We start from the raw sequence: 19,695 nt of genomic DNA, 5'->3' as shown, positions 1-19,695 counted from the left end.
ATATATATATATATATATATATATATATTGATTTTTTTTATCCCCCCCCCCAAAAAAAAAATCATATGTACGTGCCTGTTACTATATATCTGATCTTCTTTGTTAATTACAAATTATATAAATAAAAAGTCATCAATTCAGAGCTTAGCTCCGAAGTTCGGCTATGGTGATAATTTAAAGCCATCAGAATGTAACAAAGCAACCCTTTCACAACCCAATCTAGATGGTGATGCATAGCTATTTATGACACTGGCTCAAGTGGCTTTTTCCTTTGTAGTTGTCTAACCGCACTCGAAAAATCCTTGTAAATCAATTCGGAAGTTCTAATTGCAAGCCTGGAGGTGGTATGTCCATTCAAATGTCCGCGCCCAGTGTTTCTATGAAATTCCGCTTGGAGCTCTGCTTGCTCTTCTGTCTCTCTTTTCTTCCTTAATTAGTATGCTGTCTGAATTCGGTGTTTGAAGGTGGATATTATGGATAGCGATATAGGATGAAAGTAATTTAACGGATTATTGCAGTTTGTATTTCAAAGGTATTTATAAATATTGCATTTAACTGAGTCTAGATGCAGGTATTGTTTATTTCATGTGGAAGGAGGGGCAAATTCAAGGAATAAACAGGCGAACTGTAGGCTTATGGGGAACATTAGAAACAGTTGGAACCAGGCGCGGATCCACGATTTTTTCTTTCGGGGGGAAGGGGGGCAAAATAGGTTGATCTGATAAACTTGCGTTAATTAACTAAATACGTAATCTAGGTGCCCCCCCCCTAAACCCCCAAAACAACAGTCTAAATGTCGTAATTGCAATGAAAACCACACCTTGCATTGCATTACTCTATATCCGTCTCTTGAATGGGCGGGTTTTTCGTGACTGGATATAAAAGAGTACGTTTAATACTTAAGTGCCGAAGGCTATTATTTCTAGGTATAATAGGCCTATTGAAAGTTTTATATTAGGAGGTATTTTACTACTTATGTATTATACGAGAAACAATCGAGAAGTGAAGTTTGGCTAATGCTCGTGAACTGACAAAATATGATGAAAAAATAATACTTTATCAAAAAATTATGAAAACTACAACAAAGAATTATGGAAGGGGGCAGCCCAGAGTGCATTAGCCTATATTAAATACGTTAGCTAAACGGTAAATATTTACCAAATCATATTATTGAGTTACGACTAAAGTAAATATACCACTCGATGCCTTTTTTATGCTCTTTACGATATAATAATCATTTTTGTCGGAAATGAATTCTAGCCCCCACCCCTATATATACCAATTCAGGGTATATATTTGCACATTAGGGGGGTGGGGGGAAGTTTAAACTTACCTCTCATTTACACCTAGGTAATTTTTTACCAAATCATATTATTGACTTACAAATGAAGTGAATATAGGGGTGGGGGTAAAATTCATTTCCGACAAAAATGATTATTATATTTGGAAAGAGCATAAAAAAGGCATCGAGTGGTATATTCACTTTATTCGTAAGTCAATAATATGATTTGGTAAATATTTACTGGCCTATCTAGCTGAGTTAGCCTAGGTGAAAGAAATTTTCAGGAATGGATTAAGAGCCTCAATACTGTCCGAGCAAGGTTTAAAATGAAGCTAGACTAATTGAATAAATAAAATAATGGAAATTAAAATAAGGCCAATTTAAAAGAAAAAAAAGTAACGTAGGCCTATGTACCTTTACCAAAAAAACCAATAATATCGTCCAAAATTTCCCCTCCTAAACTAGGCTAGTTACAATAATAGCGAAATTCATTTATTTCTGATGCAAATGAGAGGTAAGTTTAAACTTTACCAACCCCCCCTAATGTGCAAATATATACTCTGAAATGGTAGATACAGGAGTTGGGGTAAAATTCATTTGCAGCAAAAGGATTATTATATTTGGAAAGAGCATAAAAAAAGGCATCAAGTGGTGGGTTCACTTTATTTTTATGTCAATAATATGAACAGCAAATCGTTTACCTCATTCCTTAGGTGGTACCACAGTTTATAGAATTAGCAGTATGATCATACCCTATCTCACCCATTATAAAAACCCGGACCAAGGTGCGAGTGCTCCAGAGAACGTTTTTGCAGATATAAACATAAGCGGCATTAGATCTTTTCACGGGTAGACAAGTCAGATTTCTCTTGGACATGAAACAAGTGGAAACCCGCTATTGCGAATAATGCACATTGTAACCATTTCTCATTGATTGACGGAAACAGACTAACCCGCTAATGTAGAAATAAGTGATAGGAGCTTTTTGTTCATACCGAGAATGAAGACCAGAAATGATCTGTGATAAACTTACTGGCAGGGTTACCACCGTTAATAGGATTTCACCAGATCTAGTAAAAAAAAAAAATCTAGTAAAGTTAGAGGATCCAGTAAATTTCCCAAAATCTAGTAAAAAGTCATGATTTATAGTAAACAAAACCTTTTTTTTATTTTCCATGAATCCAGGGAAAAAAATTATCGTAAACATATGACAATTTACAATTTTTGCTTGTCTGTTTTACAATTTACAATTTTGCCTATTTTCATGTCTGAGAGACACCTATTTTCATAAACGAACACGTCACCTCCGGCGTCTAAAGGTCGAAAAAATCAACTTTCTGTGTATCAAATCTTACCAACTAAAAATGAAGCTATAATGACACTTGAATTTGTGATGATTGGGAATCTATTGGAATCAAAACAAAACCCAACCACCCAAGGTGATTAGGTGAATCTCCTCAGTTTGAAAATTTTTATTGAGGAAAAAGGAGCCTGCTGAGAGAAATTTAAAGTAAGTAGAAATGTAACTATATATATATATATATATATATATATATATATATATATATATATATATATATATATATATATATATATATATATATATATATATATATATATATATATATATCCAAAAAAGGATTTTTGAACTTGTAGGTTTCCGGAATTTTTAATCATACTATGAAAACGAAAGAAAAAGGAAAAGAGAAAAAAAAGAAGAAAAAAGGAAAATGATTGTGAAAATCGTATTGATTATCCTCCTATAGTAAAAATCGATGATTGATGGTGCGCGTGCGGCGACGCCGCACGCGCAAAAATTTTTTTTGAGCATTTAGTAAAAACAGATGCGATCTAGTAAATTTTTCCTCTCCGATTTAGTAAATTCTTCCAGGTCAGGGTGGCAACCCTGCTTACTGGATAATTCTATAAACTGTGGGTGGTACCAATAAACAAGCGGCGGGAAGAAAAGAGGAGAGTATATAATTTGAGTTATATAAGTGTCCATTACGGGGGGGGGCTATTGGTAGGCCTTAAAGAATGATAAGAGGGTACTCTTCTATTAGCTGGAAAATACGTGAGACAGCCACTCGAGAAAAGCAAAGATCAAATAGGCATTACCCGGTAATTGCTATCTGACGCTGAATAAACAAGGGGTTTCTCACTCCGGGAACTATATTTAAACGGTACTTTCCCATTATATGGGCACTTCGGCCACAGACAGTCGAATGAATACAGTGATTGAGACTCGTAAAGTGGGTAATTGTTATCTAAATTGATCGAAGAGCGTGGTTTTTCATTGAATTTACAGTATTTAAACTGTTGTTTTTGGGGGTTTAGGGGGAGAAAAAGGTACCTAGGTTAGTTTAGGTTACGTATTTAATATATCCAATGCTTATCCCCCCACCCTCCCCCCTAATGTGCAAATATAGGCTATAGCCCAAATTTGTATATACACTATTATATATACATCCTATTTTATTTCATTAGCATTAACCAAACTTAACCTTTTAGAAGTGCCTGTATAATGGGAAAGTACCATTCAAACATTAGTTTTTTGGGTTTTCGGGAAAAAAAGGTACCTAGGTTAGGTTACGTATTTAATATACACTATGCTTTACCCCCATCCCCCTAATGTGCTAATATATAGCTGAAATTTGTTTCTATAATAATATATTTTTATTTTGTTTAATTTCATTAGCATTAACCAAACTTCACTTCTCGCGTGTTTTCTAGCTAATAGAATAGTACCGATATGAGTAAGTTTAGAATCTGTTGAAGTAGTCTAGTTTTCAGAATTTTATAGTTTTTTTGGTACTTCCTGGTTAGCTAGTAGCCTAAATACTTAATAATTGAAGTTAGATTAATCATGATGAAAATATAATAGTTTAGTAACAATTTTATGGAAACTACAACAAAGACTTATGGAAGGGGGCTGCCCAGAGCGTAGGGGCTGCCCAGAGCGTATTATATTAAATACGTAACCTAAACAAACCTAAGTTCCTAACCAAAATACCAACTAAATATTTAATTAAAATATAGCTACAATTTAGTTTCCCACCGAGCCGAAGTTAATTGTCTGTTATAAAGACTGTGAAAACCGGTAAACAAGGAAGTATTGTTTTTTTTTTCTTGAGAGTGGAAATACTAAACTTAAGCTATATCAAATTCTTGCTAGGCATACAGTAAACACGCTTGTCCCCGGGCAAAGTCTTGGGGGGGGGACGTATTTTTGCTTACTTATATTCTGGAAGGGGGGAGCGAAAAACTGACATTGTCCCCGGGCTCTGAAAACCCAAGCTACGTCTTTTTTGCTAAAGCTTGTTTTTTTTTCGTTTTTTACGGCGAATTTATTTCAATAGTGGATGATTATCACATTGTTAGGAACACTGATACTACCACTCCAACTCACTTCTTCACTTTTACAGAATACAGTAGTACCCATCAACACCAACACAAAATATACCCACCATTTAGCCTCTACGGATTTCCATAGGTCTTCATCACGATCCGTTTTAAGAATGTTTCTTTTTTTTTTTTTGTATTAGTTGTTTTTGTGACCTGTATGTTTTCATAATGTGTTATTTTCATTGAATTGTACGTTTGTATTATGTTGTCAAAGAGTGTGTTTCAGCGCTGTCATAAATTGTTATAACGTTTAGTGCGACAAGCTTGGCTAAGTTTACCGCATTTGGAATAAATAAATAATAAATTCAGGCACGCTCAGGGTAGCGGTCTCTAGGTCCGCCAGCGTGGCGAATTTTTTTATTATCAAATAATCAATTTAATTAATCAATTAGATGAAATAATTGATCGATTTGATTTAATTAATTTTTTGAATTAAACTAAGCTTTATTAATAGAAAACTAAATTTCAATAACGGTAGTGTCTTCTCATTTAAGTTATATAGATATTCAATGTATTTGGAATAAAAAAGAACAAGGAAGAGCTGATGTGCTGCGCATAGATGATCCAATCATAGTGTGGCGGTCAGGGTGGCTGTATTTACCCTATTGAAATATTCAGATTTTCCCTACAATTTCTTATATTCTCAGAGTAAATCGTATATTTTTGTAATGTTCATTCACATATCCCTAATTCGAAATATCGCTACCAGAACTTATTGCCATGAACATGCTAAGTTAGCACCTCTAGGAGTTGCATTTGAAGAACACTGTTCTTAGCAATTTTCAGTCGTAAACTTTAATGGTAAAACACAAAATCAGACACAGTCTCAGTGTTGCCAGTTTGGGTGCATTTGAAGTATTTTGCCTTTTTCGAGGAGGTTTCCCTGTTTTTTCGGAAGCTACACCTTTGGCTTTGGCATATTTCGGCTATAAAAAGGGGGCTTTTGGTACATTTTCGCTTTCATAGCTGCGCCGTCGTTTAGGTATCTGCTAAAACTGCACAGTATCAGACAGATACAATTTAAATATCAAGCAGAAATAAACTGACCAAGGGCGGATCCAGGATTTTTTTCGGGGGGGTGGTTACTAATTTTTGACTTTCGGGGGGGGGGTTTACTAATTTTTGACTCAGTTTTCGTCTAATTTTACTGATTTTTACCTAGGTTTTACTAATTTTTGACTCGGTCAAAAATTTCGGGGGGGGATTCAAACCGGGTACCCCCCCCTGGATACGGCCTTGAAACTGACCCTTCACTTCATAGAGGAATTTGGTAAATAAGTTCATAGTTAATTGATCATAAAGTTCCTCAACAGTCCCTTTTGTGTATAAAGAAACCCGCTGCTTCCAACAAAACCATTGGTATAATCTCAAAGTAAATCTTTGAACCCGGCAGAAGAATTGAAAGGTACAGTTGCCGAAGAAAGCTGTACAAAACGCTGACGTCTATCTTCAAGTCGACTCAAACCCTGCGAAACGGTTGCTGTGAACTCCCTCGGGATAATTTATCTTATTCATCGCTAGGTGTGGCTTAGAGTCAATCTGATGTGTCAACGATCTAACCTATTTAAAAAAAAATCCTATTTTTCGGTAAGGTGTATTTGGTCGATAGTTTTACAACTGCGAAGAGAAGAACATGTATTTTCCTTTATTCTGAGAAATGGTGCTTCAGACTTCAATCTCCAATGGTTTTGGTACTTACAATAAACGATAGGCTATATATACGTCCTAGCCAAGTGGTTAGCGTGCTACACTTGAAACCCCTTGTCCGTGAGGGCAGGGGTTCGAGTCCTGGTGTTGGTGGTTATTTTGTTTGAACGGAAGTAAGTGGCATGACTCTGTAAGCTCAGCCAGAGTCGACCCAGCTCTAAGTGAGTATGTGGAAAAATCCGGGGAAGGTATGCAGGAAGGGTATGCGAAAGTATAGCATGCCCCCCCCCCCTCATTGCACTTTCTAGCTGAACGCCATGAAGAGGAGATCAGCATTGCTGGTAGGGATTTTGGTACTCTTGCATTATGCGGGCCTTTATAAAAAGTCATGTTTGGTTAATGCTAATAAAATAAAATAGGATGAATATATAATAGTTTAGAAACAAATTTGGGCTATATATGCACATTAGGGGGGGGGTAAAGCATAGCATATATTAAATACGTAACCTAACCTAAGCTAGGTACCTTCCCTCCCCCTAAACCCCAAAAAACCACAGTTTAATATCGTATACACAATGAAAACCACGTTATCATTGCCTAGTCTATAGCGGTAAACATGTCAAAAACGGGCTTTATCATTGCCTAATCTATAGTGATTAACCCGAGAGGCCCGCATAATGCAAGAGTACCGGGATTTTAAGATCTAATGCTGTATTATTTGCCTTTTGTTTATAGGGACCATATAAGAAATAAAAGAAAACTGAGTGTGCTACATATACGTATTTTAACTTCAGGAGAGGAGGCAAAAAGTAATTCGGTTAAATGCAAATATGTGACAAACTGTTGGGATCTTTTCCGCCATACCTATACCACTATTTACTTGTGGACTAAGTTGCTTCTAGTTACGAGTATTGAGTGACGTATGGCAAAATGCACGGGAAATATAGGCCTATATCTTGGGCAGGGATCGGTATTTGTATATTATATAATACACACTCGAGAAGTGAAGTTTGGTGAATGCTAATGAAATAAAACAAAATTATTATGAAAATATAATAGTTTAAAAGCAAATTTGGGCTATATATTTGCACATTAGGGGGGGGGGGGTAAAGCATAGCATGTATTAAATACGTAACCTAAACAGACCTGACCTAACCGAAATACCAACTAAATACTTAAATAAAATGTAGCTACAATTTATTTTCCAACCGAACCAAAGCTAATTGTTTGGTATAAAAAAGTTGCTTGACCAGTTTCTTGTCTCATGTTGGAGTTATTCGTGCTGCAATTTCTCGAGTGTGTATTATATAATAGTCAAGTACCCAGGGATCTTATATCATATCTTCTCTCAGAATCAATATCATACTTTTGAAATCGTATTTTTAAGCCTGAATCAACGAAATCCCTTTCGTATTAATTATTTTTTCTCAGATCAGGACGGTCCCTTAAATCTTGAGAGATATTCTCCCATTCTTCATGTATCAGATTAATAGTTTACAAACACAGAAAAACAGATATTTACTCGCAAAAACTGTAGTGACTCAACAATTTTTAATCTGTTTACAGGCTTACTATTTCCCACAAAAGAACTAATCAGGTTTTAAGAAGGCGGAGTTATTTTTATCTCCCATCCCATAATTGCTTTTCCTCTCTAGTCTATATTTGTCACTCAATATTAGTTAAACGAAGCATTAGTTAAACTGATCTCTAAGACCTGGGAGCTGTTATTCTCTCCAGGAATATGACCAGCTTTCAAAAATACGTCACATGAATAAACCAATTGAATCAAAAGACATTTTATAACACAGAAGCATAATATCTTTTTTTTTCCAAATCTTTCAATTTGTACAGTGTAGTAATACATGTCTCCAGTAAAAGTTGAATAATTAAGTTATTGTCCAAGCTAAGTATGAGTCTTGATTAATTTTGTCGTTTGTTTCACTTTTAAAACATGCGGAAACACGTTTCCTTTTGTTTCTTCGACATTGAAAAGTGCAAAAAGACTTTCGAAATTCAAATTTTAACAACATATTCTTAGCAAATTGTTTATGTGTACTCACCTTCAAGTTCGTGTCTGACATTGCCTTTTCCTACAAAGAAAAAAGTGGTTTCAAGCAGGAATTGATTTGTTTCTACAGAATGATGAAAGCATGCACGCATGTTTTTTGTTTGGGGGGGGGAGTTAAAAACACAATTCATTTGATGATCATTATTAAGAACTGCCCAAAAGTTCAAAGAAATTTATGATTCGGGTCGGACATTGGACCTAAGCCCTGAATAAAGGTTTTTATATATGTTATATGGATGCCATAAGACAAGTACGAGGAAAATTCTGAATTTCGCATTTTCTGTATTAGTATTTCCTGATTGTTTTGTGTTTCCTAGCATTGCATTATGGAAGTAATTTTGAACTGTAATCCATTTTGTTGTTATAGAATGATGAGGGCCTCAGTCATGTAATATGACATACAGGCCAGGGTTTGCGCTTAGGCCCACTAGGCCCTGGCCTAGGGGCGCAAAAAAAAACACTGAGTGATTTTTTTTTCTTAACAAAAACTGGACTGATGTGATTTATCGTTATAGTGCCAGGTGTACTGCTTCTGCGCTGCCTGTTCGCAGAAAAGTGATTTTAAAATCGCATGAATTCATATATTTATTTGTATTTCCTGAAACTGTTCACCCTGCAAGGGAAACAATATTTCAAACTGGGTTCGTTCTGTTGTTATAGAATGATGAAGATCCAAGTCTTGGTATATGACTTACGAGTGGCTCAGTTGCCATGTCAAGTTAGTTTGATATTGTTTTAATTGTTTGTTTTTTTAACTTTTCTTTGTTGTTGTTCCGTTTCTGTCATTCGCTACCTAGTCGTTTGTCTTGGATGCAATTGAATACCAACTGCATTGTAACAAGAATAGCTGTTTTTTTTCTTCGGGGAGTTAAAAAGGCCAATTTTTCCTAATACATACATCCGAGAAGCTTACTTTTCATAAAAATCGCTCCCAGGAATCTTTTTCCTAGCCCAGTGGTTGGCGCGCAGGAATTGCAATCATATGTCCTTCGGGGCGCGGGGTCGAGTCCAGTTGTCGCTGATTATTTGATTTGGGATGAGGGGCAGCGATATCACTTATAAACTCAGCTAAAGTGACCGAGCTCAAAAGGGATACCTGAAGAAATCTGGGGAAACCCTAGTAGCAGATCATTTGCCCCCAACCGGGAATAGCACTCCCAGCAGAAGGTGTAAAATGAGAATATCGTTACCTGCGTTAAGCGGACCAGTGGTCTACATGCAAAAGTTGAGAAAGAAAAGTCAGTGCCAAGTGTCTGGGTTCATTAAAAAGCGAATTGTTTTTGCCCTCATACCGGGCAAAGGTAAGCAAAGATTCACGTGCTTTGAAACTTGTGATTGTGTATAAATCAGATGGCGAAAGATGTATTACTTATGAAGATTTTGAGAAGACAGTTGTGGGAACTTTTTGTTACGAAAGTAAGTACCTTGCATGTAAAGATGAAGAGAATAATGGGGATTTTCTTTAGTTGTCCTGGGGCCTTTTTATAAAAGCTTTCCAAAATCTTTTGTAAGATCAGAATTAGATAGCTTTTCAGACATACGGGCATGAATTATCATCCTTCTATCATCGATTATGATTAGATATTTGGCGTGGTTTTATGTTAGGTGGAGTCTGTACAATCTTCCTGGTTATTTTACACCCTTTTATTACCCTGTCTTAAGCAAAATGATTTGAATTTGATGACCTGAAAAATTATTGTTTTCGTGTTTGCCGAGTTTTTAGCTATACAACTGTTTGATATAAGACGCGTTTTTATTTAGCGTTTTACGCTCAAAACACAAAATGGAAACCTCGTTTTTGTGTGCGGTGTTGAAAAAACAGTTGTCTCGAGTTTCCATGGGCTGATTAATTTTCTGTATTGTCACTAAAACACGGCTCCGGGGCAATAAACTATGAATAGAGCGTGTTAGTTTTATTGTGTTGGAAGATTGGAGTAAAATAGTTTATTAGGTACTTGTGTATTATACAGTACACACTCAAGAATTTGGATCTGCAAGATCAGACAAATACCGGTTTATGTCTGTATTCGGCGCAATGCGCTTAGGCTCAATGAGATAAAGTCGAGGATAAAGTACTGTGTAGGTCTATTTCAATTAAATATTTAATATATAGAGTTGGTATTTTGGTTAGGTTAGGTTTTTTATATAATGCGTTCTTGGCGGCCTGCTTTCTATAATTCTCTGTTGTAGTTTCCAATAATTTTGTTACTAAAGTATTATATTTTCATCATGTTTTAGTATATTTCATTATGATTAACCCAAGTTCACTTCTTGAGTGTGGTCGGGATATTTAGCAAGTACCAAGTTCCCCCTCCTCTTTACTCGAATCGTATATCCATCTGTACGTGTAAAATAGTTTAATATGAGTTTTCCTCCACAAATAAACTTTAACCAACAAAGAATCCGTTATCAATATTTAACTTTTCACTGATGAAAAAAACCTAGCTAAGGGCAGGATGGAGTAAAGGCTATGGAAGTCCTGGGGTCAGCTCTCTTAAGCTTTGGAATAAACTATCATTAATAAGTTGTTTTATTTTGAGGGGAGGGGGATCGGACCATGGAAGGCCAAGGGGGGGGGGGTCATTTGATGCATTAAGATAAACAAATAAACGAGTTTAATTTAAACGAATTTTTTGCAGTGTTAACAGACAGTTACCATATTATGAAGCAAAATGAAAATATACTACTATATAGCGATGGTTAATAGAGTGAAAATGAGAGGTATACATCTTTTGTGATTAAGATAGACATTATAAAGATGAAGAATTCTACATGTATAATGTTGTTATTTTTGTGCTGTTTTCTTTTGTTTGTTTGTTCTAGTTTTTCTAGTTTTTGTTCTAGTTGATATAGTTTTAGGTAATCCTCCGCCCCTGCATCCTGGAGAAAATGTCACGTTTACTTTGCATCACTTGTTGACTGTAACCATTTCTCTACTGGACTTACTCAATATACAGGCAAGGCGCATTAATAGATGGGTCCTCAGGCCAATATCACTTCCATGATTTCTGGAATCGGTAGTTGTTAAGAATCCAGTAAACACGCGAGAAAAACTGCATCGAAATCTCAAAGATGCTTCATTTGAAGAACAGGTTTTCGCTGCCTTGTGAGGTATTGCTCACTCCGTGACAAAGATTTAAACTTTAGTTTTTTGGGGTTGAAGGGGCAAAAAAATTACCTAGGTTAGGTCACGCATTTAATATATGCTATGCTTTAACCCCCCCCCCTCCCTAAAAAAATGTGTGAATGTGTAGCCCAAATTTGTTCATAAACTATTAAATTTTCATCCTGTTTTGTTTTATTTCATTAGCATTAACGAAATTTCACTTATCGGGCGTTTACTGGATTCTTAACAAGTACCCTGGAATATTTCCTATAACTTTCTATATTTTACATATAATTCAATTCGCCTTTATTAATCTTCTAATTTTTTAATATATCCCTCCCCCCCTGAAATGGATTCCTGTCTACAAGCTTGGTTCAACCTCTAACTGACATATTTACTTTCAAATTGACAGCATGTTCGACTATTTTCGACTACTACTACCACTAACAACTTACCGCAGCACCAAGCCGCCTGAGGTCAACGCAGCTACGCACGCTCCTCCTCCATCCCAATTTTCAACTCAATATGCACTTTCCCAATATTCAACTGATATTGACTATCATAGAAGTACAGAGAAAAGGATGAGCTTTAAAAATGTTGTGAAACAAAATTGCTGTTTTAATTTGTATAAAAAAGAATATATATAAGAAATATATATAATATGAAAAAGAAACATATTAACATAACATGAAAAGAAATATGTAAAAGAATAAATCTCATATGATATTTTGAATGAGAAGTGCCGAAAAATTTTAGAAGATTTAGGATTGGGGGGCAGAACAACCTCTTTGTTCTTGCTGTTTGTGTTGGGGATACTATCAAAAACAAACCTCGGGAGTTGCAGAGGATTACTCCTCTTGCTATCCCTTTTTTGCAACAGTCTCAGATCTGCGGCATAAATATATTTACAATTGGGTTTTATACAGGGTAATGTTTTTTAACACCTATTTATTGGATTTATTTATTAAATGCATTGTAGGTAATATTTTTTCGCGCGTTTTTTGTTTATTAATTGCAATATGAATACTTGAAGCAGTTAAAAAAATGTAAAAAACACTGATTAAAATGTATTGTTTCTTGAAATGAGAAAAGAGAGAGGGTTCTATGTGAAGAATTCACAATTTAGTATGGTTAAAATATTTATTTATATATATAATTGTTTATTACAAAGCAATAATACAGACATATTATTGTAGAAAGCCATCTTATCGCCATAAAAAAAAAACGTATAGAAAGCCGTCTATCGTTGGTATAAATCGGTAAGTGTACTATCGGATAAATTAAAATAGACTATCAAAATATCTATTTTGATATTTATTGAAACATTATGTATTTATTTCAAATTATCAAAATAAATTATTTTGATATTCTGAACCAATGATTCAATCGAATCAACTGAAAAGAAATTCTCTGTAAATTATGTTTTTCGAGAGCTAACCATTATATTTCCCTTAATAGTTTCGTGACATAATTGAAGTGAAACTATGAATTAATTAGCCTCTAATAATTAGCCTCAATTAATTCTGTGGGAAATTATTTTCTCGTGATTTAATCACCTTAAGTCAAATCTTCTTTAGATGAAGCATAAAACAGATTTATCTCAAGCTTATTTATATAAACGCATTTATTAGTAATGATTATGTCAAGGTATTACCTGTACTGCACACTGGTTCGTTCCTTGGAGGGGGGGGGGGGTTGTAATGAAAAGAAGAGCAACACATTAGTTTTAATTAATTGCGCATAGGAACTTATCAGGTTTTAAATAATAAATCTGAAAAAAAACTCGTTCTCAAAAAAGACGAAAAACAGGAAAATGTTTTTTCTCGAACATCTATGAATACGAGGGGTGTAAAAAGTAATACGGGGTGCAAAAATATAAGTAAGAACGAGGGGTGTAAAACGTAAGTAAGAAGGGGTGCAAAAATATAAGTAAGAACGAGGGGTGCAAAACGTAAGTAAGACGGGGTGCAAAAATATAAGTAAGAACGAGGGGTGCAAAACGTAAGTTAGAGGGGTGCAAAAATATAAGTAAGAACGAGGGGTGTAAAGCGTAAGTAAGACGGGGTGCAAAAATATAAGTAACAACGAGGGGTGCAAAATGTAAGTAAGACGGAGTGCAAAAATATAAGTAAGAACGAGGGTTGCAAAACGAATCGGGTTTTATATAACATATATATCAGATTGATCAAGTTATAAATGCATAAATGAGAACAGTCGGTGAGTTGAGGAAAATGAGATAAAAAGATCAGGTTATATAAACCCCAAGGCCATATCCAGGAGGGGGGATAGGGGTTTTTACCCCCCCCCCCCGAAATGTTTGTCCAACTCGTAAAAATATAATAAAAATGAATATAAACAATGTTTTAATGTATTTTTTAAAGTTTTTGTACCCCCCCCCTGAAAAATACTAGATACGGCCCTGATAAAGCCCAATCCGTTTTGCGCCCCCTACTTTGCGCTTATATTCAGGATTCTCGAGAAAAAAAAATCTACTTTTATTTTTCTGATTTTATTTATGAAATTTTTCTGCCGAAGCGCTGCAAAGATTTTGAATTTGTATCGGAAAGCAAACTTTCATTATTTTTGCTTCTTTGACTTTAGTAATTTAGGAAAATTGGTTATTAGAAATGAATGGCCGCTAGAAGCAGGTAATGTATTTAAGAATATTGCCTTTTCTAACATTCAAACCTAATTTACCACGGCAACAGGTAAATGTCTACATTTTCGCAATCAAGTCTTGTATGATTTCGTTTGTTTTGTACTTTTTGCTGTGTCCAATCACCCATTTATATTGTTGGGGGTTTACAAGAGGGAGGAATTTTGATGTTTTATTGTTGCACGGTCATCGAAAGTGCATATAGGCTACTGTTAATATTTGCACCTGATTGAATAACCGGATGTGGTCGAAAAATGGCTCACAAATTTTAACAAATTTATGTGACAAACAAAAAAGTCGGCAAGTTGAGGAAGTGTTTGGCTCTCACATACGCGTAAGGAGTAATATGACCGGCTTACGAAAACATGTTGCCTATGAACCGTTAATGTCTGCAACCGTTGTAAATCGTTGCAAGACGATAAATCGGCTTACATAAACTGTTGAAATTTTAGCACTCTTTCTATCACGAAGTTTTAGGAAATTAATCTCTCTTTTTCTCTTTGGTTCCGCGACAGAGAAACAGAGAGTTTGTTTGTAAAAATATTGTGCCTAATAATCTTTTGTTGTTTTTATTGGTTTAATATTTCTCACAAAAGTCCCAACAGGTTTTGAAAAGGCGGAGTCTCTCCAGAAGTTGCATTTGTGAGTCTATAGATTTGTCGCTCAGCTTTAGTTAACTGGGTTTTAAAAACGATAGCGCTTTTTTTTCTCTCCAGAAATAAGACATAACGTCATCAGCTTGTCAAAATACGTCGCAAAAATAAACCAATAGAATTAAAGCCCGCTTTTTAATTTAGAAGCCAAGAAAAATAGCATCTCTGTTCTTTTCTTTGGGTTAACTAATCAGTGTTTTCAGAGCATAGAAAATAATATGAAATTGGAAAACCTAAGCGCCTCACAGTATGGTAAATAGCCAAAATCTTAAAAGCACTAATAAATTATTTGCTTCCTCCCTCCTGTTTTCAATTTATAGAAAACTATGAATATAAATAGAATACAATTTATTATTTAATAAATTATTTTTTAAATTTATTTAATAATGAATAAATTATTTGCTTCCTCCCTCCTTCTTTCAATTTATGGAAAAAATATAGTTTCAAATAGAATAGCCTACAATTTATACTTTTCTACTCATTTTTTAAAGCATCGATTGGGATTATTGACGGTGACACTTAAACAAATTGCTGTTACTTTGCTATCATGGGCATAGTAAGGGGGTTTTTATTTAGGGGAAGGGAAAAGTCTTTTCAAAGGAGTACATCCCATTCTTCTTCTTCTTCATCCGATTCTTCTGGTAGTGCTCCTATGCTTTTATAGTGCTCTTTTATTTGAATACATAAAGTCTTAAACTACGTAATTGCTGTACTGCCATTGAATTAGAATTTGATAACAACAGTGAAAGTGGTGTTAACAAGTTGACTATGTGTTTTCTTTGTGTTTCTTGTGTCATGGCCATTTTAGTTTAAAGCGTGAAAACCCTTCTTCCGTTTATTTAATAGATAATGCATACGCCCATGTTCTATTACAAATTTCAGCATGGTGTTTTGTTGTCAGTCATGGCACGCTGTTTTCTCTTCATTCTCAATATTATTTCTATCATATACGCATAGTTCCTAGACACCGAAATTCGTTTTCGGAATTCGGTTTTGACTCGTTTTCTATTTTATTTTGTTTTATTTATCACTAAATATGATCCATTTGTAAATATAAATCACTGCGCTAGTGAAAGACCACTGGAGCTGCAACCAGCAACTAGGCATCCCAGCTACTGGTGTAACCAGTATTCTGCCCTTTACTTTCCACTAAATGGAAAGAAGAGAAAAAACACAGTAAACGCACAGAACAACAAGAGGGAAAGGATAAAAAAACTTAAAGAAAATAAATCAAAACTTGAAAAATTAAATCATTGTCTCTCAAAATTCGCATACAGAAAAAACAATATTCATCTTTTAAAAACGATTTGGGATAGGACCAAGTGCTTCTCCAAGAACCAGATCTATTACTAATCCGATGCTCTACAATCTAATCTTTGTTGAATTCTAATGTACGGCACGAGGGCGCCAATTAGTGACAGGGGGGACACGCTAAGTGGCCTGGGGGAGGCCATAAAGCATCATCAAGACATAAACGACACCCAAAACGAACAGAAATTACAATAAATAAACGAGTCAAACTCAAAACAACTAGAAACCAAGATGAGTGGGGATGACACCCCCCATGCCCCCTAAAGTCCAGAATAATTATCTCGCATAAAAAAAGCTTCTTCCTCATCCCTCTCCAACCTTATTACTGAAAATTTATTCCCAAAAAGTACAATTTATTCAGTCGAACCTGAACAAATAAATAAGAGGTATGGTTAAAACTAAGCAGAGTTGATCCCTGACCCCCAATTTCACCACACTAGACCTCGTGATTTTTACTGTTTCCTTGTAAATCCCAACGATTTTCATAGAAAATTGATAATCCCCCCCACCACCCCCAAAATTGTTGCATGTGCCTAGTAGAGAAAACGCCTCAAAGCAGTGTTGTACCTTAATATCAATCAATACCTTCAACACAGACAAATTAAATATTCACAATTCAAATTCCTAGTCAAACAAACCACAGTAAATATCCGTTTTTTTTTTGCTGGTCAGATTCCCAATTTGACATTGATTGTTTTGTACTTAAACACGAAACAAAAATTCTGGCACTTTTCGGTAGCTGAGATTTAGCGTTATCTATCTACCGAATGACATCTTCAAAGTTTGCATACGGTGAAAATTTACCAGATATATGCAGAAACAGGAAAGTGTGTCTATTTTGTAGAGCAAGTTTAGGTCATTCTCCAAGAAAAACTCAAAATAATATCAAATAGTTGTATCAGTGAATGCGGATACATTGTGGTTATATTTGAAACTAACTAACACAATCACTTAAACATCTTGTCCTTCTGGTCCAAGTTAGAGCTGTGTGCTCGTAGCAGTAACTTGACTTTAGAAAAATCATTAACATTATTGGGCATCACAAAAGAACAGACTTAAAAGGATGTTAGCTACATATAATCAAGTAGCTTCAGGAACAGCTTTTCATTGTAATTAGAAAGCAGCCTTTTAGAGCTGTCATCTCTAAAAAAGCGTGCGGTAGCTTCAGGAACAGCTTTTCACTGTAATTAGAAAGCAGCCTTTTAGAGCTGTCATCTCTAAGAAAGCGTGCGGTAGCTTTAGGAACAGCTTTTCTCTGAAATTAGAAAGCAGCCTCTTAGAGCTGTCATCTCTAAGAAAGCATGCGGTCGTTTCAGGAACAGCTTTTCACTGTAATTAGAAAGCAGCCTTTTAGAGCTATCATCTCTAAGAAAGCGTGCGGTAGCTTCAGGAACAGCTTTTCACTGTAATTAGAAAGCAGCCTTTTAGAGCTGTCATCTCTAAAAAAGAGTGCGGTAGCTTCAGGTACAGCTTTTCACTGTAATTAGAAAGCAGCCTTTTAGAGCTGTCATCTCTAAGAAAGCGTGCAGTAGCTTCAGGAACAGCTTTTCACTGTAATTAGAAATCAGCCTCTTAGAGCTGTCATCTCTAAGAAAGCGTGCGGTCGCTTCAGGAACAGCTTTTCACTGTAATTAGAAAGCGGCCTTTTAGAGCTTTCCTATTTACCCGTCTTAAAAAACATTGCTTTGATTCTATTGGTCTATTTTGTGATATGTTTTGGAGGCAAATCACATTATGACTTATTTCTGGAGAGATGTTTTTTTTTAACCCGGTTTTTACTAATGCTTCGGGCTAGTACTGGGTAACAAATCTAGACTGACAAAGAAATGCAACTTCTGTGGAGACAGACAACTCCGCCCTTCTAAAACCTAATTGGTCTTTTTGTGATAAATGTCAAGCCACTAAAAAGAAAAGCTTTTGAGTCGCAACGTGTTTACAAGTAAACTCTCTGTTCTTCTTTGTTTTCACAACATTTGTTTTCAACTGAATAGATAATTGAGGCTAAAAAAGTATGTGTAATTAAAACATTTGGTATACAACCCGAGAATATACTTCGAGGAGAGGGCCAGTGGAATAATGCATACTGTATGACCAAAACGAAGAAAACAAAGAAACAAATTAAAAACAAGTAAAAAACCAAACGAGGGGGATTTTCAGCCAGTTAATAAAAAGAAAAGAAAAAACCGATATTCCGGCGAAGGGACCCCGCCAAACCGTCTTTGGCGCTTTAAAAAGGAACAAAAAAGAAATTATATACAAAGAAAACCTTTGAAGTAACTTTTTGGCACAATTACCAATGGTCGGCGTTGCGCAGGTACCAATCTCCTTATTCACTGTCTTCGACCGGGAGTGAAATGCGTGGTTGGGGGCAAATCATTCAACGCTTCTCGTGTTTTCCCTCCAAAGTTCTCCAGGCACCCATTTAGAGGAGGGTCGACCCTGGCTGAGCTTACAGGGTCACACCATTGAACCCTCTTTCAAACCAAATAAGTAGAGTGCTAAGTTATACTTTACGTACAGCACTAGGAATTACCAAGCTATTTGCGTACAGCACGTTCCTTAGTACCTCGCCATGCTATTTGCGTACAGCGGTTATTGCTATTGATATCAATTGCACATGGAAACAGTTTGACGTGTTTGGGAAGATTACGTTCCTTGGCACCTTTTCAGAGCATGTACTTTTCAGAGCATGGGCTGTGTGTGTCTAATTGTACTGTGTGTTTCTTTTTAGGCAGTGTATGTCTCTTTAGACAGTGTGTGTCCCTTTGGGCTGCGTGGATCTTTTTGGGATATTTGTATCTATGGTCAATTTGAGTCATTATGGTATGCGTTTGTCTCTTTTGGATGTTTGTGTCGTTTTGGGCTTTGTGTGTCTCTGTTGGATGTTTGCGTCTCTTTGGGCCGTGTGCGTCTCATTGAGCGGTATGTGTCTCTTGGGCTGTTTGAGTCATTTTGGTCTGTGTGTGTTTCTTTTGGCTGTTTGTGTCTCTTAGGGGCCATGTGTGTCTCTTTGGGCTATGTGTGTCTCTTTGGGGTGTTTGAATCTTTTTGGTCTGTATGGGCGTTTGAACGATAAACGCCCATACAGATTGTTCCACGCAGTGGAACGATAAACACATAAGTCATATCTTTTAAAAAAGGGAAGAGGGAGCATTTTAATAAAGTGTGTTCACATTTCAATGTTATTGTAGCATTGAATGCCGACAAGGAGAAGTATTTAAACTATGAAACAAGTACAAATGGTAGCACTATCGGAAATGTATGCGTGCATTGTCATGACAGTAAGGAATTTAATTTCTTTGGAGTGCCAAAATAATTCAACTCTTCTTATAGTGGATATGCAAGAGTGAGATATCCAGAGATGATAGCACTCAAAGAAAATACCAACATAAAAATAATAGTTGATGAAGAGGGACATCTTCTTGCCAGTGCTTGAGGTAACATGTTACCCAGTGTTAAATCATATCGTCAGCTTTTGGGTATAAGCATTTAAATGAAATCAAAGACGAGAAGAAAGGCCTACTCTTCTAATAATATCATAAACCATATCCTGTCTACGTGCCGGAA

The 19,695-nt window shown here is 35.7% G+C and overlaps 1 protein-coding gene across 1 annotated transcript in view; it reads left to right on the top strand.

The window, feature by feature from the left end:
• The first annotated feature begins 379 nt into the window (after positions 1-379).
• The window catches only part of ko (Stork-head domain-containing protein knockout), a 229,574-nt gene continuing 210,258 nt past the window's right edge, over positions 380-19,695 (top strand). The window contains exon 1 of the mRNA XM_089099352.1: positions 380-532. The gene's annotated coding sequence lies outside the window, so the exon portion shown is untranslated. The remainder of the gene's footprint in view (positions 533-19,695) is intronic.

The sequence above is a fragment of the Artemia sp. Qi Xiang Cuo genome, chromosome 13 (assembly GCF_049724085.1).
Source record: "Artemia sp. Qi Xiang Cuo chromosome 13, ASM4972408v1, whole genome shotgun sequence".
Classification (NCBI taxonomy): domain Eukaryota; kingdom Metazoa; phylum Arthropoda; class Branchiopoda; order Anostraca; family Artemiidae; genus Artemia; species Artemia sp. Qi Xiang Cuo.
The sequence above is the reverse complement of the archived record's forward strand: the minus strand, read 5'-3'. Positions and strand labels throughout refer to the sequence as shown.